Source organism: Equus caballus, chromosome 1 (assembly GCF_041296265.1).
Source record: "Equus caballus isolate H_3958 breed thoroughbred chromosome 1, TB-T2T, whole genome shotgun sequence".
Lineage (NCBI taxonomy): Eukaryota > Metazoa > Chordata > Mammalia > Perissodactyla > Equidae > Equus > Equus caballus.
In genome coordinates this window covers 67,720,828-67,743,234 of record NC_091684.1, presented here as the reverse complement: position 1 = coordinate 67,743,234, position 22,407 = coordinate 67,720,828, and the positions used below count along the sequence as shown (strand labels likewise).

Below are 22,407 nucleotides of genomic sequence, written 5' to 3'. Positions count from 1 at the left end.
TCTAAGAGAGAACACTAACACCTTCCCCCTTAGCTCTTTCAAGAACGCACTTAAGATAAAAGCAGTGCCCATGCCCACAAGTTCCTTTAGCTAATTATCAGAGCATTGCACACTATTTGTTGACCTTCACTGGAAGAATGGCTGCAGTGGACTTGCCGGGATGAGTTCTCTTACATATGAAGGGGGATCAGAATAAATAGTCTTAGTTGCAAAATGATATATTCTCCTGGTAAGAAAATAGATTCTTCATCACAGTAAATGTGGTGGCCACAAGAACTACCAGCTACAGGGAGCAGAACTGACCAATGGCACCAGCTGCTGCTCTGAAATCCATCATTTCTTTGTGCTGAGGCCACGCCTCCCACAAGCTCTTCCCAGCCCATTACTGAGCTCAGCAGGGATAGCGTGGCTGCCCTCTTCCTGAAAGATGTGAGCTGCAGGATTCCTCTATTGGTTGACTTTGGTTCAAGGTTGTCCCCCCTTGCCAAACTTTCCTTTCCTCAAGTCAGACCTCCATCACAGTCTGACAGCCCTGCCAGCTTCTCTAACTTCCACCACAATTTCTCTCTGAAATATTTCCCCCCCAAAATGCTTGTCATCTCTCGGATGATCCAGATTAACGTTGTAAGCAAAACAAGAAAATACTCAGTTTCCAAAAAATTTTTGCATCTCTAATAACATCTATTCCTTATAAATATCTAATACATTACACAAAAGGGAAATTGTAACCCCCACTGTTTGGATGAGGAAACGAGTTAAGTGATTTAGCCAAGGTCAATTACCTTTTTTTTCAGTAGCTTCTCCATTTCCTAGTCTTCCATGATCAGTGTTCAGAAAAGAACTTTGAGTTTGCTTTCGCTTTTGATTATTATTTCCCTACTATGAACAACAATAACACTAAGCAGGCACTGTGTAAGTGCTTTGTATATATTCAACTTTTAATTTAATCCTCACAACAACTCAGGGAGGTAGATACTTCCCCCTTTATATATATGTGAGGAAATAGCTCCCAGAAATTAAATGACCTGCTCAAGGTCACTCACCTACTAATCAGAAGGCCTAGGACCAGCCCCTGACTCTAAATCTAGTGCCATTAGCACTAATCATAACACATCATACCTGTCAGCATCTTACTAAGCACACCTACATTCATTAGGAAGTGGGATGGGCACCTACCAGCAACTCCTCCTGCAGAGGTCTGGAGTTGACAAGAGCCAGGGAAAGGAGCAGGTGGTGATAGGAGGTGACAAGGTACAGGCAAAGGTGAAGATGACTAACCTTCTCCCAACTGCTCCATCTCAGGTTGCAGAAGAGTTGCTCATGGCCACCTATACTCCAAGGGGCCTTATTTCAAAGAAAGTGTGGAGGGAAGTAAGTTTTTATTTAAGAGGTTGCAGCAATTATTTTTGCAAATAATTCTCATAAAAATGTTAGGAGATGGGACCCAGCTCCCTCCCACCTGCCAGCCATGGAATGGGGAAGAAAGTATTAGACACTCAAGATTCTCCATGGTCCAATGTTTAGCCTCCTCTCCAGCTTCATCTCCCCTCATACTCTGTTTTACTTGATGCTTAAATGCAACAGCATCCTTACGGTGCTGTCACATATCTCTGTACATTCAGTCATGTAGTTCACTGTCTAGTTTACCCTTCCTTCCCTTCCCTTGGTGAACTCTTACTCATTTCTCCACATCTCAGCTCAGCCACCATATACTTCAGGAAGTCTTGCTCAACAACCAAATTGAGAACTCCCAGAGGACGCCTCCTCTGTGTTCCCCTATCCTACCCTCAGTGCTTACCTCGCCTCAACATTTCCCTTATTACACGACATTATCTCACACTAGAGATACAAACAAAACTATCTCCTTAAAACCTCACTCATACCACGTCACTCTGGCCCATAAGTGCTTCAAGAGGCATCCTATGGAAGGTAAGAGAAGATACAGGCCCCATGCTCTGGCCTTTAAGACCCTAAATGGCCTGGTCCCTGACCATCTCTCCAAACTCCTCCTTTGTCCTTGCTTACTGTCATACCACTGTCTGTTTTCAGATCCATCACACTGCCAAACCGTCTCATGCCTTAAGACTTATTTCCTCAGCTCTTAGCACAGTTGTTCCTTTTTATTCTCCAGGGCTTTGCTTGAAAGTTGTCTTCTTACAGGCACCTTCCATCTCCACCTCAAGAACTATCATCCTTTCCCACTGTTCCCTATTTCTTTTCTTCACTGCAACCACAGAATTTTATAAGTAAGATATTTATCTACTTATTCATTTATTGTTTTCTTGTTATTTAAATCTCTAATTTAGTGGAAAACACACCCTCAACTCTTCTTGCTACTGGAAAGCACAATCCAGGCTTTTTAATCCGTATCCTTCCAGGGTGTTTGGTGCACTGTTACATCCTCAAATTTGCCAAGTAAATGAATGAGCAAGCAAAGTTCAGGAATGACATAAAAAGAGAAGGAATTACAAAATAGCAGAGATTTAAAGAAATTAAATATTAGTGTTAGTTTCCATAATGACTTGCATTGAGGGAACTCTGAGTGCTTTAAAAATATTAATTTACACTCTGTTCACAGGAAGAACTCATTATCTCTAACTTACAAGCAAAGAAAGTCAGCCAAATGAAGCGACTTTTCCAAAAGGAATATAACGTGTTAAATAGGGAGCTTAGTCTAAACTCTGAATAGCTTTATTTTATACCCTGCCTTGTTCCCAGAGGATTTTAGATGGCTTTGAGAGACACAGATAGTTACACAATTTAGCATGTTCACAAAAACAAAACAAGCCAGTTGCTCAGGAGAAGCGCAACTATTCCTGGTACAAGGTCTGAAAGAAACTTCTTTCTTGGGTCCACACAAAGGGCAGAAAACCACATCCTCAATCACATCCTCCAGGCAATGAAGCAGTGGGGCTCACGGGGTTGTTTGAGGCACTCCTCAGTGTGGGCCGATGGCGTGGGGCCAAGGCTCAGATCCACAAAGCAATTCTCCAAGGAACCAGATCAAGACAGCCAGGTGTGCGATTCTCTGATGGCCTGTCTTAATCCAAAAAGAACATCTGGAGATTCTGGAGGAATAATTTAACAGCACACTCTTCATACGCTGGGCTCTGTGAATTTTACTTTTCACCCAAAAACTTCTAATAAGTATTAAGTAATGGTGAAATTGAAAGTGACAAGCATCTGGAACACGGTCAATGTTGTGTAACAACGAAGAGTTCCATCTGATTTATCAGTCAGATGACCTGGGGAAGGGTATATTAGCTAAGGTGTAGGTTAAGCTGTTCTAACAAAGAGATCCCAAAATACAGTGACCTAGATAAAACCACACTAACATTTTGGGAAAAAAACACTGGGAACTTCTGATCTTGTTGCCTGTGTTAACTAGGCCAAGAGGCCCATGGTGGGTAAGGAGGTCCTGTGGACCCACTGAGTGGGGCCTCAGAGAAGGGGCTTGGGGGTCACTTACTGGGCTTCTGCATTTCCTGTCTATAGTGCAGGAATTAGAGCTGTCCGCTGTGATGTTTCCTCCTTTTAATACTATGGCTGGGGCTGTTCTTCTATGAGGCATGACCAAAGTGTAGACCCCTCAGCTGGGAGTTCTCCACTGTGAGGGTTCCAGTAGCCCGACCAGATGGAGGGGATGGAGGGAAAGGTGGCTTTGAAAACGGGAACTTAGTCTTAATGGCAGCACCAGGGAGCTTTTGCTGGGTTTCAAACTGCCTCAGGAGCCCTCGGGAGCTGGCCTCAGGCGCCATTAATTAAACCTGCTTTAGCCAGGCAGCATGGCTTCAGGGTCAGAGCGTGGAGGATGCCGGGAGGAAGGGGAGGGCCGTGAAGGAGCGCAGAGTGTGGTGGGCGTGGGGAGCTGCATGAGGGGAGGGGAGTGGAGGAACGCACAGCGTGATGTGCGTGGCAACCGGCATGATGGAGGAAAGGGTTGATACACTGGTGCTCTCCTAAGCGCTATAAGCAGCAGTGACTGTGACTCCTTTCAGCCCTCAGGCCATGGAGCAGCTGGCCTGCCGCTGCAATTTGCTCTTGCCCTGAATATTTGGGGCGGGACCTTCAGCCTGCGTGAGGCCTGAAGAGGATGTTCCTGCCACAGAAGGCATCCAAGTCTTATGGCAGGCACCGCTGTCACGCTCAGACTTCTCAGACTTGGTCTCAGGCTCAGCTGCTGTCTCTATGGGGCGGCTGTGGACTCTTCAGGTGGGTCGGACTCACTTTGGGTGGGTCGGAGCTGGGGTGGGGTGAGCACAGCTCAGCAGGCAGGGATGAGGGGCAGTGTTGGGGATGGGGTGGAGGGTTCTGTGGCCATTTGGGGGTTCCTGGAGTGACCATATACAATTGAGAGGCTTCTGTTACCTATCAGATGCATAGGACTAAACTACAATGATAACAGATGCTTGGAGGTCCCAGAGAAAATTGACAATGGAAACCTCACTGTAGGTGGGGCAGGCTAGGGCCATCCTTCTGTATAGAATTATCAGGGACCCTTGGGTTGTGTTTCTGGACCATCTGTCCTTCTACCTTGTAGTGAACACAGGGAATGTGTACGGATAAGAGACAGAGGCTGCACATGCCGATCTGTGTTCTCTAAGTCTGTTCCATTCTGCAGAATGGTCAGCATGGCTTCATTCAAATAACGTACTTATTACTTATGTGTATTGAGTGTTTGATATAAAGGAAGTGCTTTGCAAATTAGCTCATTGGATCTGTCAACATTTGTAAGAGGTTGTTAAACCATTTCACAAAGGAGAAAGGTAAGGTTCCTATAGGGGAAATGTTTACATATAATCACAGTTATATGTCACAGGCAATTGATATTGCCTGCTATGTGATGAGTCTGTGATTTACTTTAAATTGGTGAGGAGAGTCTAGTTATGTATTCTTAAGTTGACAACCAATAAACTATATTAAACGTGCCAGTTTGTAAATGAGATTTACCATATTTTTGGGAAATGTCCAGTTTCTTTCACATTGCACATCATGTGATAGTCCTTTATAATGAAGCTAGTATGTATTAAGGCTGTGTACAGACTGTATATACGTTTGTAGTTATGCATGAATAACACATGCCAGATCAGCACAGGGAAGCGTTTGGCTAGAACCCCAAAGAGGACTTGAGCTTTCTATACCTACAGCCTCCTTTCCCCAACTCTATCATGTCAACTTTCTGCCCCTGGACTCTGGTAGAGATGTCCCCGTCTCAACCAGAATGTCCACAATGTTTTAGGAATCAGCGACCTTCATGGATGTGGTTGTGGACTTCACCCAGGAAGAATAGGCCTTGGTGGGCGCATCCCAGCGAAAGCTATACAGAGATGTGATGCTGGAGAACATCAGTCATCTTCTCTCTGTTGTTGAGTCTGTCAACAAGGACTTATTTACTCAAGTATCCAGGGAAGTTTCCACATATCATGCTCCCCTCTCAGCTCTCATTTTTATTCTTTCATAACACAACTACGAGAAGGTAATTCTGTTTATTTATTGATTTAGTGACATGTAATTTGTCCCTTCACTAGAATATAGTCTTCTTGACCACAATTTTATGTTTTTGTTGTTGCTCTATTGCCAGCACCCAGAACAGTGCTGAAAACTCAATGGATTTTTTTAAAATAACTAAACAATAAGATTAAACAATTCCTAAGTAATTATTCTGTTCTAAGCAGCAATCCCAGAGTTTGAGACCACAGTAGAAAAAATACCAGGCAGGCATAAACTTAGGTTATTCCGGATTAACTAGAAACATTTAATTCCTCCCTTGTTGAAAACACTGGGGATCTTTACTCTGTGAGCTTGCTCGTGGACATCCACGAGTTCCTCAATGCTTTGGGCTTGGTGTCACGGTGTTCCTCCTGCTCTGCTCAAGGACTTACAAGATTTTCTTTAATGCTCACTTAGTTGTTCATTGAGATCCTGTCCTTGACTTGAGGAATATGTACGGTTCTTAAAACACAGTTCAAAATTCAAGTGGCTTTTTCCCATGAACAGGGTGGCAACTCCACAAATAAGACACAATTTCCCATTGGAGCAAGGAGAGGAGTTGTGGAGGGAAGAAAGGGGATTCCCACAAGGCCTGAAGCTGGGTAAGCTCCAGGCATGTGTGTTCACTATGAGGAGAAGCCTAGTCAGTGAGGGATTAGGACCTTGGTAATGCCAACTGCAGGTTTCCTTAAGTCAATGGTCTTTTCAGGAAAGTATGAGAATCCAGTGGGGAAAAATTCTCAATGTTGTCATTATTCCTAGCATTTGTCAATGTCTTTTATTTATAGTTTATGTCCTCTTTGGATCAAAAGTTTCATATTGTGAACTTTGCCCTCATCCCTTCCCCTTGATGATTTCTTCTCTCATAACCTTACCAAAATCCGTCTTAGTTTTCTCTTCAATCTTTAAAACATTTTGTAATTGACAGTGCCCTAAAACTGTTTTTAGACACTAGTACATTGCTCCATTTCACATTCTTGCCCTGTGTAAGGGTCAATATTTGCCTTGCATGCTGTACAACACTTGGGTTCCCTAATGCCTCTTGAGAAATTTATTTTTTAATTTACTTTAGGCAGGAGAAGTAACCTTTAAAACCAAGAAATTGTACCTATACCAGATATCTGCAGGAATAATCCATCTAACTGTACAGTGATGGTAAGTTTCTTGGGTTGAACCCTGGTCCCCTACATTAGAGGCCTGGGAATGGGATGATTACTAGTAAAGCATAATAACGGGACTATAATTTGAGTTGGGAGTAAGTGCCATCCCAGCAGAAAGTTTTGCATAATTTTAATTTAGGAAAGATATTGACCTGAGCTCAGAGCTATAACCTGAGATCTTATAAAAGGACAATTGTATAAACATGGCTCAAATACCTAGTCTATGAAACATAGTCTATGAAGTTACAAAATTAACCAACTGGACAGTTGAGGTGTTATAAAGAAGAAATCTCTGGGCTGGTCCAGTGGCACAACAGTTAAGTTCACACGTTCAACTTAAGTGGCCCAGGCTTCACCAGTTTGGATCCCGGGTGCAGTCATTGGACCACTTGGCAGGCCATTCTATGGCAGACGTCCCACATATAAAGTAGAGGAAGATGGACACAGATGTTAGCTCAAGGCCAGTCTTCCTTAGCAAAAAGAGGATTGGCAGCAGATGTTAGATCAGGGCTAATCTTCCTCACAAAAAAAAACAGAAGAAGAAGAAGAAATCTCAATGCATGCAAGAGAGTAACACACCGTGCATATGTAACTTACATGGGGAAGGTTTTTAACCAGGAACTATGACTGACTGATTAGCCTAGAATTCATACATAGAGAAAAGAACGAATGAACGTCTGTGGGCAGTCTTTTAAGTGCCTCTTATCTCCTCCAATAAGCAGAAATCTCACATTAGGGAAGAACCCATTGAATAGAACTAGTGTGAGATGCTTTCACTCACAGGTTCATGGTGAGTTAACATATGTGAAGTCACGTGGGCCCAGGAGGCCCACCTCCATAAGCTGTTGGACCAACTGAGGCAGCAAAGCCATGAGGAAACTCTGAAGTTTCACCTGGAAAATACCCAAGATATTCTCCAGAACATGAAATACTGGTAGGCAGACCAGATTCAAAAAGACAGAAGGGGATGGCCTGAAATCCATAATTAATGTCAGATGAAGCCTGCTTAGGAGGCCAGGGGTGTGCCCAGGAAGTTCAAGATGAAAATCTTTCCTCTAACTTCGGAGAATGTTGTGGACTTTGCTGCTCTGTTCTCAGCCAACTCAGAAGGTTCCAGGGAGGATTTTGATCTGAATAGTTTATGGAGGGAGGTTTCAAGGCCATGTAATTTAAACAAGTGCAGTCAAAGAGATGGCTGTAAGTGAGGAAAGCAGGGCTCCTGGAGTGGTGAGAGTCACTAGGACAGATGGGAGATATGGGGGGCTGGGGAGGGTGTGGGTACACCAACGATGCACTCCTCGGGTCCCCAAGATGCCAGATGTCTGGGAAGCAGCTGCCACCATGGCCTTTACCACTGCAGCCACCGCCAGTGCCATTTCCCCAACCACCAAGAACACCACTGCAGTAGGCTGGACAGGGAAGTAAGAAGTAGGTTCCAAGTTCACCACTGTGGTCTCAAATCTGGACCTGGACACGTTGGGATTGGGTCTGATAGGAGTCGTGCGTGGGGCAAGAGGAATTACCCTGAGGCAGGGGCATGATGATCCCTGAGCTCCTCTCCAAGTGTCATTTGTTGCATTTGCATCTGTTGAGCTGAGGTGGATCCCTGCCCCAGAGGTGACCAGAGGCAGCCCACTCCACATGCCACACCACAGGGGGGCCCCACCCCACCCAATGCATCCCAGGAGGCTGTGGGACACCAACCCCGCTGCTGGTGCCCTTGCACCGGCTGCTGCCAAGTTCATCATCCTCCCTCGGGAGCCCAGCCTGGCCTAGGAGGGGCCCGAATGTGGAGGGGTTGAGACACAGTTTGGGCACACTAGCTGCCTGGCAGCCTCCTGCTCCAACCAGGCTGATGACAACTGCCAAGGTACTTTCAGGTCTCAGGATCCTTTTCCCCATCCTAGACCCTGGACAGAGACATCCCAGGAAGCTGGAATGGTCGGCTTCCTTCAGACAAAGCAGGCTCCTCCAGAGGATACGCCTCTCCCTGTGCCCTGCCACAGTGCACCCAGGGAGATGGCCAGGGGAAGGCCTGCCTTGGCCCTTAGTCATGGATTTCTCTCAAGAGTAGAGCTCTGGGCAGCAGGAGGGCATGGCTTTCGTAACTCCAGAGTGAAGGGAGGTGCCTGCCCATGGAAGGGCAGGCCTGCCAATTTCCCCACTATTTCCGCAGGGGGCATGGCATGCCTAGTGTTGCCACACTCCTTTGGTTAGCGTTCCTGAGCCCTGTTGACTTGTCAAACATTTACTGCTCCCTGTGTTGAAAAGTTCCTTCCTGACGTGAGGCCTTGTTCTGTCAAACAATAAAGGAGGCCCCGGATGATCAGCATGCAGGAGGGATAGCCTTGCCCTGCCCCCTGGCTCCTGATGGGCAAAGAGGGGCAGAAAGCTATTTTCAAAGGATGGAAGTGGGACCTGAGCAGTAGGGGAGAAGGGGATGTGAGACACAGTTGTAGAAGTTGGGAATCCCAGTTCACCAGCAGCTGCACCCGGCCACCACCAGTGGGCTCCCCTACACTTTCAGTGCCACAAGTACCTGTCCTTCAGCAAGCCCAAGGGCCTTCCTGAGACCAGTCACCTTTGCTGTGCATGTGTAGATAGAAAGAAGGGTTTTCCCTCCATGGAGCAGGGCTTCCAGAGTGCTAAAAGTCAATAGGACCCATGGGATTAGTCAGTTGGGGAGGGGCGGGTGCACCCACCATCCTCTCTTCATTTCCCTGACATCCTAGATCTGATGAGAGTCACTTGAGGTTTCCATGAAATTAGTGGAGTTCTCACTGTGTTGTAGGGGGTCTTGTTGAGGTAATTGTTGGCCTCTGTGATATCAGGTCTCAGTGAGGTCAGATGGGGGTCTCTATAATGTCACTAGAGGTTTCTTGGAGGTCATGGGAGTTCTTTGTGTGTTCAGGGAGTTCTCTGTGAAATCAGGAGACCTCACTTTGAGGGAAGAGGGGTTCACCATGAGGTCAGTGGAGGTCTCTGGGTGGTCAGACAAGTCTCTGTGTGGGCATGGGATGTCTCTGTGTGGTCAGGGGGAGTGTCTAAAGTGTCAGGGGATGTCTCTGTTAGGTCAGCTGAGATCTCTGTCTGTCAGTGAGGGCAGAAGGGGTCTCTATGAGGTCAGAGATGGTCTCTGTGACGTCATGGTGTTACCAAAATCAAAGTGGGTTGAATCCTTGCGAGTTAAGTTGGGATGAGTACACTAAAGCTATTTGGGGACATAAACCTTGCCTCGTTTGTTTGTCATCCAGCCCTTGACTATTGGGGACCACTGATAATGCTGTGTAGTAGCTTTCCTCACTTCATCTGTAGTAAGTTCACAGAAGGTGTCAGTTCACACAAGGGCAGTGTGGAAATTAATGGTAACTAGAGAAGCTCTCCTGATGGAGCGGCCATTTTTGCAGCTGCAGCAGCCACATTATGTCCTTTACCATGGATCCCAGCTACTTTCTTGGGGACCTGTACCACTTCTAGCAGTTTAAGCATCTCTGGCCCATGTTTAACGTCCATGATTCACTCTGGAGACCTCTGTGGCTGGAGGTCACTTCTGGGCAGGCATGGCTTAAAGACCCATTGGAATCAAGGAGAAGGGCAGCAGGGTTTAAGATATGACAGGATTTTAAAGAAATCTGAAGGGAATCTAGCATCATATCTTGACAGTGCAGTATTCTCTTTTGGGATAGCCAGAGGTGTCCTCAGTCACTGGTAGACTAGAGAATTGATGTAGGGGTCCAAACCCTCATAGGTAGGCCCATAGCCAATTTTTTTTGCTTTCTTGATTAACAAGCAGGTGACAGCTACAGCTCTCAAGCATGGGGGCTATCCTTTCACCATGGTGTCTAGCTTACCCATTCAAAAGCGTCCGTTTCTGGTCCCCGTAGTTTATCAGAGAGGCTGATAGCCATGCATCCAATGTAAAGGATCCAAAACAGAAAAAGCACAGCCATACCTTTAGACACCTTATATCCCTTACTGGTCAAGAAGTTGAACATACTTAGCTCACATCTGACTCTATCCTCCTGGGGATAGAATCACACCCTGCAGGATTACCCTTCTCCCTGCCCCCATTTTCGATGCCAATTGCAAGGTCGGGTCGTGACCTGTGCTCCTGACAAACCAGCTGGAAGACCTCAGGTTCCCACCACCACCTCCTTGGGTTTGAGTGCTCTGATAGAGCGGCTCACACAACTCAGGAGAACCTCTCACTTCTGAACAGCCACATGGAAGAGGTGCATAGAGCAAAACATGTATGGCAGGGAGGAGGAGCTCCCACTGGGTGTGCCACTCTCCCCAAACCTCCATGTGTTCGCCAACGCGGCAGCTGTCTGAACACCGTCCTTTCGGAGTCTAACGGAGACTCCATCGCCTAGGCATAGTCGATTACAGTCATTGGCCATTGGCTACTCAACGTGGTCTTCAGCCCCTCTTGCCCCCTCCCCCACCCCAGGGGTGGGGGCGGGGACGGGCCTGAAACTTCCAAGCCCCGAATCAAATCACACAGGTGGTTTCCCCAGCACCCAGGCCCCACCCTTAGGGCTTCTCCAACACTCACCTCGTTAACACCAGTTCAGGTGGTGTTGAAAGGGGCTTGTTAGGAATAACACCAGACAAACCACTTCACCTTTCTGGCTCTGGACTTTTTTCAGGAACTGAGCCCTAAAGTAATTCTCATAACCAAAGATGTGCCATGTGGCTCTCATATGGGCAATTACAGGAGTTGTAGGCGCTCTGTGCCAGAAACGAAGGGAAGACATTTACTATTATAGCCCCAGGAGCACACAGCATTGAGAGCACTAAGGTCTCGAGCAAATCTAGATTCCCCTTTTCTGAAAACTTACTGATTCCGGGAAAGCTTCCTCTTTATGGCTTCTGGCTTCAAGGGGTATATGTTTTACCCGGGACCAGCCACCTACCTGCTTCCCTTTTACCTTTCCTGGCGTGCCACCGGCTGCTCACTCCACCTGTCCTTGGGCCCATGGTTCCGAGTTAGCCCTGCTTGAAACATGTAGGGGAATCTCTCCCTTCTCAGGGGCTGCTGTATCCTGCAAGAGGGCCATCAGCTCACCTCCCCCACTTTTTGGCGTTTGGATCTCGGTTTTCTCCTGTTCCCGGCCTGTGGAGGCCCCTAACTTACAGAGCATGTCCCTCCCTAGAAGGGGGTGGGGAACGGGGCATTCTGGTACACACAGTGAGGCAGTTTTGACCCTGTTTCACAGGTCCAGGGCTCCAGAAATCTTCTGGTCTCTCCCTTTCCTGAGACCTCCTTCAGTTCACACTTTCCTTCAGATAGGTTTCCCTTGTGGGCATTCAACACCAAGAACATGGCTCCACTAGGGAGCAAAGATTCAGCCTGCTCTCCTCCTTCCTGCGGAGGTCACCGGGGCCTCCTGGAGCCAACCGGGGGAGGGGGTGTCCCTCAGCCCCATCATGTCTCATCTGTGGTCAAGGGAAACTGCCACAGCTCGGTCTTCTTCGATCCCTTCCCTCCCTGGGGACGGTTCGGACAATCTTGCCACCAACGCCCTTCCTATTGGCAGTACGCACACCGATTAGCCCCCGACATTGTTGGTGGCCTCCTGGCCCCTCGGTGGGGGCCGGGGTTACTCACCCATGGCATATGCCTCCTCTCCCTCAGGTTACCTTGAGGAGACTGGCGGGCCACAGCGAGCAGGGTGGCCTGCCTTTTCATCTTCTTGTCTTCCTTTGCATCCTCAGCTTCAAGCCTGTTATGGGTTATGGAGCACCCTCCATGCAGCCACTCGTAGCTGTGCAGGACTGGTATCAGGACCGATAGCCAACTTTTGGAGTTTCCCACGGGTGTCTGGAGCACTTCTGAGATCTGAAATACGGATTCAGGATCACTGTACGGCCCCGGGCCTCCAGGTCCCAGTTTGTGTATCGCCTGAGGCAGTCCTACAGCCTCTGGAACAAAGTGTGTGTGTGTGTGTGTGTGTGTAGCTGGGGGAGCCGGTTTTCCTCAGGGCCCTATTGGACCTCTCTTAATTTAGGCCATTTAATGGGTGGCTGGCTTACTCTTTTCATGGCTTTCAGAAGCGGACCCCAAAAATATCCTCCCTTTCCTCGATCCTCAGGATCATTGGGATTCCACCCTGCCTGTCTCTTGCACAGCCTGTCCACCAGGCCTGCGGATGTCCGATCCTGGGTCATCTTCCTTACCCACTTGTTCTCTGGCTTTGAACGGAACGGATGACTTTGCCGCAGGCATGCTAACCTTCTCCTCCAGAAGCCCACAATTCATATGGCGTGAGAATTCATATGGAGTGAGGATAATAATATTGTTAATAAAGTTATTTTTATTATTAATAGCTAACAATTATATAGCGCTTACTATATTCCAGGCAATATTCTAAGTGCTTTCTAAATATTAACTCTTTTAATCCTTGCAAGTGCCCCATGAGGTAGGTATTATTTCTTTCAAATGAGGAAACTGAGGCTCCAGAGAGAGGCTAAAACCAATATGTAACTGATAAATGAATTCATCAGTAAAGCTGAGTAAAATGCAGGCTCTCTGCCTTTGGAGTCTTGGCTCTTGATACTCTATACCTATGCTCCTGCAAGTCCTATGAAACCCAGAAGCTTGTATGATGGTGGTGAGGCACAGGGGCTTTAGGCAAACTGCTGAGTTCCACAGCTGACTCCACCCTTGGCTTGGTACTGAACACAGTCCTCGATTTGAGAAGCTCAGTATCTACTGCCCTCTCCTCTAGGACCCAGGAGAGGTGTGGATTCAGATGCAAATATGGGGAGGCTTTTAAGTTCTAGGGGCAGGTTGTAGCCAAAGAAGCTCAGGGCCTGCAGGTAACTTCTCACCAGTTTAGCAGCTCCCCTACCCCTTCAGCCCCCATGCATGCAGAAAGGCAGCATGAGCCTGGAATCACACAGGCCTAGATGGAAATCCTGGCTCTGAAATGCACTGGCTTTGGGTAACAACTTAGGCTTCATGATCAAGGTAAAATCAGAGGAAGATGGTGCTGTTGAATGAGCATCCCAGCAGCTGAGTTAAACGGTAACCAAAATGACTGCCTGACTCAGGGGCATAAGGCTTTAATGCACACACACTTCACATGTCCCAGGCACAGGCTAGACATTCTACATGGCTCATCCCATTTCATACTCCCAATAGCCCCAGGAGTTGTGTTGTTCTATACCCACTTCACAGGTGAATAAACTGAGGTTCAGAGACCTTAAGTAAGTTGTACCAAAAGTTGGGCTTCTTTGAATCCTTGTTACCATTATGGGCTTAATTGTATCCTCCCAAAATTCATATGTTGAAGCCCTGACACTTAGCACCTCGGAAGGTGATTGTATTTGAAGACAAGGACTTTAAAGTGGTGATTAAGTTACATGAGGCCATTAAGGTGGAGCCTAATCCTGTCTGACTGGGGTTCTTGTAAGAGGAGGAAATTTGGAATCACAGGGAGACATCAGGAATGCGCTCACACAGAGGGAAGAACATGTTAGCACAGTGAGAAAGTGGCCATCCACAGGTCCCCTACTATCAGCACATAATCAGGAAGGGGAAAGAGGTTTTCTAGTGCCATGTTCTCCAGAGGCTTTATCTCATATTAGGTAACTCCTAGCAGCTCTGAAAAATAAATGTTATGAATGTGGAAATATCAATGGATCTGGGACTTCGTTGTTGCATTATCGTCATTTCTCAGAGGGTCAGAAGATGTTATAGGCATAAGCCTGTCTCTCCTAAGAGGGCCTGGAAAGAAATTATAGAAAGTGTAGAAGGCAGGACCTACTTCTTCGATAGCTCATTCCCAGATTCGGGCTAATATCAGATCTTCATTGGATTATTAATGTTTCTTGAGAGTGCTACTTCATCAAATTTCTCTTCCCTGCCTAGGCCTTCAGCAGCTGATACGGTCATCAGCTGCCTAGCTTGTGGCCCAGCATACCTATACCTTACCTATCCATATGTCCAAAGTGACATGAAGCTCAGGAGGCCATATTTTCTGATTTGTGGTATCATTTTAGGAAAAGTTTTATGAGGTATAAACAAAGCAAACTAGTTAAAAATCTAACAATCATTTTTATTTGAAGAGAATAAGATCACATGACATTAGAACTCCTCTGGAAAACCCAGGACATATATCTCACAACTTGCTTGACTTTTTCTTTTAAAGATTTTATTTTTTCCTTTTTCTCCCCAAAGCCCCCCGGTACATAGTTGTATATTCTTAGTTGTGGGTCCTTCCAGTTGTGGCATGTGGGATGCCGCCTCAATGTGGCTGGATGAGCAGCGCCATGTCTGCACCCAGGATCCGAACTGATGAAACACTGGGCCGCCTGCAGTAGAGCACGCTAACTTAACCACTCTGCCACAGGGCCGGTCCCCTTGCTTGACTTTTGATAGGTAAGAAGGAGATAGAAATTCTTACCAGTGGCTATCTGGTTGCTAGAAACAGAAACTGCCTTTTGTTAACATAAGCAAAAGAAATATTTTTAAAGGCTATGGAATAACATATAAAATTGAGGGAAAATAGAACTTCAGGAAGAACCAGAACCAAAAAATAATGAGAGATACAGAGACAGAGACAGAGAGTGGAGGGAAGGGAAGAAGGGAGGGAAGGATGGGTGGAGAAAGTGATAGAGTTAATTAAACAAGGTGGCCACAGCATAGGCTAAGGGAGGGTATGGGATATTGACAGTAGTCCGTGATCCCAGAGAAGAATGTATTTATATATAAATGGAGGAAGGATACTGGACAAGCAAGTATAAGTGATTTTCACTAACAAAGCATTCCTAAAGTACTCATAAGCATTACATGACTCCCTGATTGTTACATGCACAAGTATTGCTCAATGAAATTCCTGCTTGGGGACTTCACCAAATGTCATCTATTTACACTCAACACCCATTTCTATCCCCTTCTACATTCTTTCTTGTGTTGCAGTGATGCGGGGTCGGTGAGCCGAGGAGTCGAAAGAAAGATTTCTTGGACTCTCAAGATCTGGCAGTAGTGCTCTTTTATTTAGAGAGTAGAATAGCATGGGGACAGGACCCATGGGCAGTCAGAGTTTCTGCTGCCGCCGCTTCTGCTGCCCCCGCTGGCATGGGGACAGAGCCCATGGGCAGGCCGAGTGGCTGCTGCTGCCCCCGCTGGCATGGGGACAGGATCCATGGGCAGGCAGAGCTGGTGCGTGGGGACAGGACCCACGGGCAGTCAGAGCTCCTGCTGCTGCCCCAAGTTGAGGGTTAGGGCTAAATTTAAGGCATAGGTATGTGAGTTATCTCTTTACAAGACAAAGAATATGTAAAAAAGTTAAAATGGTAGATAAGAATCAAACCGGATTGAGTAAATGGCAGAAGTCACCGCTTGAATTTTATCCTTGGCTAAAGACAAAGGAGGATCTGTGGGGGGGAGGGTCAGTTACATGAGGTTGCCAGACAGTAACCAACTTAAGTTCTTACCTCTGGCATTGACCAAGAGCCTCTAGAGATAAGACCATCCCCCCTCTTCCTGGCACAGAGAGGGAGGCATCTTCACAGATAGAGGTTTCCCTTAGAAATGTAAATGTTTCCCAACAAAGGGGCAAACAAATTCCACTCCTTGGAGCCTGAATCTCATCTGCAGTTTTAAAAGTAACCAGCCTAAAAATCCTCATCATAAACTGTTTTAAAATTAAGCAGCCTAAAAATCCTCATCAGCAGTACTTCCCATATTTGAGAGGGCTGAAAAGAACATTTCCAAAACTCCCTTGATGCCACGGTTCTAGAATTGATTTAAGTTCCATCAATGTAATGCAGTTGCATGAGATTTGAAGGCAGAAGGGGTAGTGAAGGGCAGCAGGGACATTTGATATATTTATTTTCCTGCATTGGTAGCAACTCCAGGCCCTGGCAGGCATCAGTTTTTCCAGTGACCCAAAGGCACTTTGCACTGCCTAGTCACCAACCTCATGGTCAGGGGCACTGAGACATCAGGGAGAATTTCCTGCAGTTCCCCCATCTCTGGACTACATCTGCTGAGGCCTGACCCTGAGCCTGAGCCTAGCAGCAGACACCAAATTCCATTCTACTAGCCCTTGCAATAATTCTGTGGATGTCTAATTTCCTATAGTAAAGCCCTTTCTAGTGGAGATACTTAAGTAGTTTCTGTTTCCTGCATGCACCCTGAATGATACAAGTATCAAAAATCTCCTTCAGCATCAATTTAATTTCCAGCTTTATTGCACATTCTTTCAGTGCAACGATATGGTTCACCCATCTTATGGCTCCTTTCCTTGCACAGATGACAGAGTTTTCTTGAGTAATTGAGCAGAGCTTCCTCTGACTTGCCTACAGGTGAGTTCAGTTATTTTGTTCCTTGAGACCACTCCCATTTCCCAGAACTATTGTTGACTATGCTGCTTAGCTTCAGTGGTTTCCTTGTTGTGTTTCATCTCATTATTCCCAGAAATGTAGATGCCTCACCAGTGACGAAACACTAGGAATGATGATTGCCCTGATGGCTGTTCTTTTAGGCCAGTTGGATCATAAAAGGCATAATTCTCCAAATATTATTATATAATGAAGCAGTCTCTGGTGATAGCCCTGTGATAGGTACACTTATAGAAGAAATTAGAGTTGGTATTACGTGTTAGAATTTCAGTCACATAGTCCCTTGGATCTAGGAATCCCAAAGCTAGGTACTTATGTTACTGATATCTCACAAAAAAAATCCTCTCAGATTTACATATAAGTTTAGTGCAGGAATTTTTTTTGGTAAGTGTTTTTAAAAATGAAAACAGCAAAACGATCCTTCAGGGACCATTTAATTGAGTTACAGTATATTCAATTGATAAAAGTATTCAGCTGTAAAATAGCATGGTTGGCTCAATACAGGAAGTTTCCAAGATGAAATATTAAGTGAAATTATAAGGATGAATTGCACAAAATATTTAGCAATTAGCAAGTTTTGAGTATGACAGGTGAAAAAATATGCATTGGTATTAACTACACACATGAACTGTTCACTAATTCCCCTTGGGATCAAAATACAAGGTTCTGAGAGTTTAGAGTGGGGGAGGGTGGTATATCATTTTGTATTTCAGTGGAGAAAGAGAAACATTACCAGGTATTTCAAACAGAGGGAATTTACAACAGGGGATTGTGGGTTGGTTATGCCAGGATTGGACGACTGAGAATGAAGGTATTCGTTTCCTTAAGGGTGCTGTAGCAAATTACCACAAACTTGGAGGCTTAAAATAATAAGCATGAATGAAAAAAGTGAATGAAATATACAAAAAGAAGTGTATATGAGACATATAGGAAATGCTGACAATACCCAGTACACATGTAATCAACGTTTCAGAAGGACAGTAGGAAGAGAATGGAGCTAAAGCAATATCTGAAACAATTATGGCTGAGAAATTTCCAAAAGTTATAAAAGACTTCAAGCCACAGATCCAAGAAATACTATGAATTCTCATGAAGACAAATACAAAACATTTAGAGCCCATCAAACATGGTATGGTCTAAGGTCTAAAGTGGTATTTCACAATAATGAAGTGTGGGTCCAACTTTGCATCTCTTCATTGTGGGGCCTGTGAGTGAGGGAGAGGAAGAAGCAGCAATCATGGAGCAGGGCTATATCATGGCTGCTGATGGGGGATAATTAGGAGGGAATGAAGATAGCCTCAGAGGCTCATTGATCCCCTCAAACATTTCTTGAAGACCTGTAACTCAAGATTTGACAGAAAAATGGCTAAGAGTTTGGCTTCCCTTTTATCAAGGAAAAAAATACCTATAGTAATTCTTACTTAGAACTACTTATACAAAGGGACAGAGAACCCAACTCAGTTGGTATAGACAATGAAGAGATTTTGTTTTATGTAACTGCAAAGTCTGGCAGGAGCAAGTGTTATAGGTGTGGGTTGATCTAACCATTCAGGTGTCAAAATCAAGGATCTGCTTTCATTCTGGCTCTCTGTTCTGCTTTACTTGGTGTTGGCATAATCTCTAGGCTCTACGTGGTAGTCCTCCAACTTCTCCAGGTGGGCACTCCTCTGCAACAGCAAAATAGCCATAGCAGCTATGTCATCATATCTTCATAGCTCCCTCTTTTTGTAGGTCTTTCCAGGAAGGAGAGAACATTACTAGCTAAGAAATTATAGCAGACATCTCCTTTCACCTCTGAGTCTCAGATTGAGTCTTATGCCCATCTTTGAACCAAGATCGTGATTGAGATACCACATTAGTCTTCTAATTGGTCTCTAAGCAGAGACCAAGTTTAGAGTCAGAATTGGGGGTTAATCCTACCAAACCACAGCACTGGGATGGGGGAGGAGTGGTCTCTACAAAGCAAAATATAGTTGCTAACAGTAGAAGTGGGTAATCACCAGAGGAGGAACAAATGCTGGAAGCCCCCCCCCAAAAAAAAATCAACTCAAATCACACGGCATGACACTTGACCCACTTCTCTTCCCTTTTCCTTCTAGGTTAGCTCGGCTCTCTTCTCAGCTGTTGCTTGAATGCACCAAACACCTCGCCCTTGAGGCCTTTGCTCTCCCCAGAGCTTTATCCTGGAATGCTCTTTCCTCAGACATTTGCTTGACTTTCTCCCTTGTTTCTCTATTCACGGCTCTATTTAAATGTCACTTCAGAGACATTGCAAAATATCAAAAATAGCAACTGCATTTCTCTCTACCCCCATAATTGGCTTTGGTTGTGTTTATAGCATTTGTCACTATTTGAGATTCTTTTACGTCTCTCTTTGCCCTCACCACTGGAATGCACTCTCCATGAGAAGATTCTCTCTCGCTCATTGTTGTATCATGGTGCCTAAAACAGTGCCCAGCATGTAAGCATTAAACAAATGTTTGTTGAATGAATGAATGAGAATCCAAGACCTAACTCCACCTCTGTAATCTTAAGCAGGGAACTGAAGCCTTTATTGCCTCTGTTACCTTATCTGTCAAATGGAGATGCTTTCTACCACAGAGCATTATTCTTCAAGTAAGAAAATGTGTGGGAAATGTCTGGCATGTACAGATCTTTGATATATATTATTCTCACAAATATACATATATAGATAGCTAGCTATATTCTCACAAAGCTTCATTCAGTGGACCCAATGAGGCCAGAATTCTTTATTTAAATCAGTTGTTATCAACCCTGGTGTCACTTTAGGATTACCGAGGGAATTCTTCACAGGTATTGAGCTTGGTTCTCACCCTGAGTCTCTTATTTAATTGGCCTGGTGTGATGCCCAATCATTGGCAATTTTTAAAGCTCCCCAGCTGGGTCTAATATGCAGCCAGTGCTCAAGACCACTAATATCTAGTCACTGGTGGGCTGATGGCAGGGCTGGATGTGTAACCCTCAGACTCATGGAAGCATTGTAAAACCTGGCCCTTCCAACACCTGGAAATCTCTAGAAGCCAGCTTGGCTTATTTTCTCCAGTACAAACCTTCAACTGGTGGACTACACAGACGATCCTTCCCACTGTGTTAGAAAGAAAAAACATCAGCTCTGCCTCAGATTTCTCAAATGATTTTCACATGTGCAAACCATGACCTGTTTCCATGCTTGTAGATGTTAGGGGGGAGAAAGGGAAGCTTAAAGGAGACCAGGGAGACTAGTGTGTATTTTCTTCTAAAGAAACTTTTAAAAGTGCAGAGAAACTGGCCTGGGACAAGATCTAGGATCTACATCTTATACTAACAGGGATGATGCATGTGAGCAGTGCCCAGAAAAATTCCTGGCCCATCGTAATTAGTGTTCAATTAAGCAAACTAGACTTGCCTAAGGTGTTATGATAATAATGACACAACAAACAATGAATCCTTTTTTGACCATCTTCCCTGCGTTAAGTATTTTAGGTAGGTAATTTTTTATCTCTATAACATTACTGTAAATCACTGGTTTTCTCCCCTTTCACAAGTGGCAAAATTAGGATCCGAAAGCTTGCAGCTGGGAAAGGGAAGACTCAAGATTAGCATTCAGGGCTGACACCAAAGTTCATCTTCCGGCCTGTATACTATATACTGTTTCTAGAATCCCCTTAACTCAAACTCTATGACTCAGAGCAACCTGAACCTTTTTCACCTGCAGTAAACAGAAAGCTTTTCCTTCACATAAAATAATGTAAATAGTGATAAATGCTGTGAATACAACCGAAGCCAATTGTGGGTGTACTGGGTTAGAGATGCTGTTCAAATCTCATCCCATTCAGAAACTCTTACTATTGATAGGAGATGGAAAGTGGAAGAGAGAGGTTTTGCCTGATCTTTGAGGCATACGCATGTGTGGAGAGAGGGGGCAGAAATGCCTGGTTTTCTGTTAAGAGGTAGGGCCATGGGAGGAAGCTGTTGCCCACTCCCCAAACTGTGCAAGTCCTCCTGATTCAGGGCAGTTCTACAGGCTCTTGTCTCTGCTTATCTGGAACTCTCTGCTCCTTATGAACACCCACCATCACCTTTGCCTGGAAATTCCTATTCATGCTTTGCATCCACAGTTTAAGTGTCACTTCCTCCAAGAAGCCTCCTCTGGTTCTCCACCTCTCCTACCCCTACCCTAAAACAAAATATTTTCACATCTTATTTTGTTGTGTTTATGGTAGTTTGTAATTAAATAATTTTGAGTAATTGTTTAGTGCCTACCTCCCCTTTGTCAGCTCCATCAGGGCAGGAACCAGATCTTTCTGATCTACCTCCATATCCCCATTGCCTAACACAGTGCCAACCACATAGAAGGGCCTCAACATTTTATTTGCCTGGGTGTAAGTGTTACAATGAAGAGACCAAACTTAACCCTTCCATTTTTTCTTTCTTTCTCGGGAAACAAAGGAAAGGGAACCTCTGCCACTCCAGTGCAGCCTGACATTCCTGAGATGCCTCAAGGCACAACTGAACATATGGTATGCACCTGGGTATGTGGAGCTTGAGGAAGAGCTTCACTCATCTTTCACCTTCTATTCTCTGGTGCTGGATGGGGTCCTCCTTTCTGTTTTTTCTGTTGTTGTTCATTTATTTAATGATTGGCCCTGAGCTAATATCTGTTCCTCGCAGCAGAACAAACAGCACACAGAGCTCCTGTCCTCCCCACCGCTCGCCCCAGGCGCCAGGCTGCCGCCTGGGGTGTAGACGCAGGGAGGGTACTGTAGGGGAGGAAGACATTTCCTCTCCCCAAATGTGGGTTCATCTGGCCGGAGAATGAATTAAATTCACATGAGACAGAACAGCAAGAGAAAATTAAACAAAGCTTTATGAGGAACCATGGCCCGGGGCCTTTCTTCCCGAAGGAAGAAAGGGCACCCAAGAAGTGGGGTGCACAAAGCGGTTATATACCCCCAAACAGGGTGTTTCACATGTGATTGAAATGTCCCTCCCACAATAGTCACAAGATTGCCCTGTCGGCACAGTGCTTGATGGACACAGCAGGTAGTGGTCGGCTATCTCGGTGGTGGGCGTGGCAGGAGGCAAGTCGATTATCTGGAGCTGGGTAGTCACAGGTGAGCCCAGCAATCAGTTCCTAGCCTAAGGAAAGATGCTTAATCCTTAAAGAAATGCCAACGTTGGGAGGGGGAGGGAAGTCAGGTACAGGAGGTTACCAGACGAGCACAATAAAATGCAGATTTAAGTCCTTGCCTTTGGTATTGATTAAGAGTTTCTAGAAAGAAGGTCATCTCCTTTCTTCTTCCTGGTACAGAGAGGGAGGCACCTTTTACAGATAGAGATTTACCTTACAAATGTAAATGTGTCCTAAGAAAGGGCAAGTTCCATTCCTCAGAGCCTCCTTCCC

General features: G+C 45.5%; 1 long non-coding RNA gene across 2 annotated transcripts; it reads left to right on the top strand.

Moving 5' to 3' along the window:
* The first annotated feature begins 3,898 nt into the window (after positions 1-3,898).
* Positions 3,899-22,249, top strand: LOC138923666 (uncharacterized). Of its 2 annotated transcripts, XR_011437643.1 has the most exons (6): positions 3,899-4,212; positions 5,240-5,476; positions 5,998-6,092; positions 6,563-6,645; positions 16,915-16,967; positions 21,453-22,249. It is a non-coding gene; the product is annotated as an uncharacterized lncRNA (long non-coding RNA). The 2 variants fall into 2 exon arrangements; XR_011437646.1 differs by lacking the exons at positions 5,998-6,092; positions 16,915-16,967 and having other exon boundaries at positions 21,453-21,840.
* Positions 22,250-22,407: the final 158 nt, after the last annotated feature.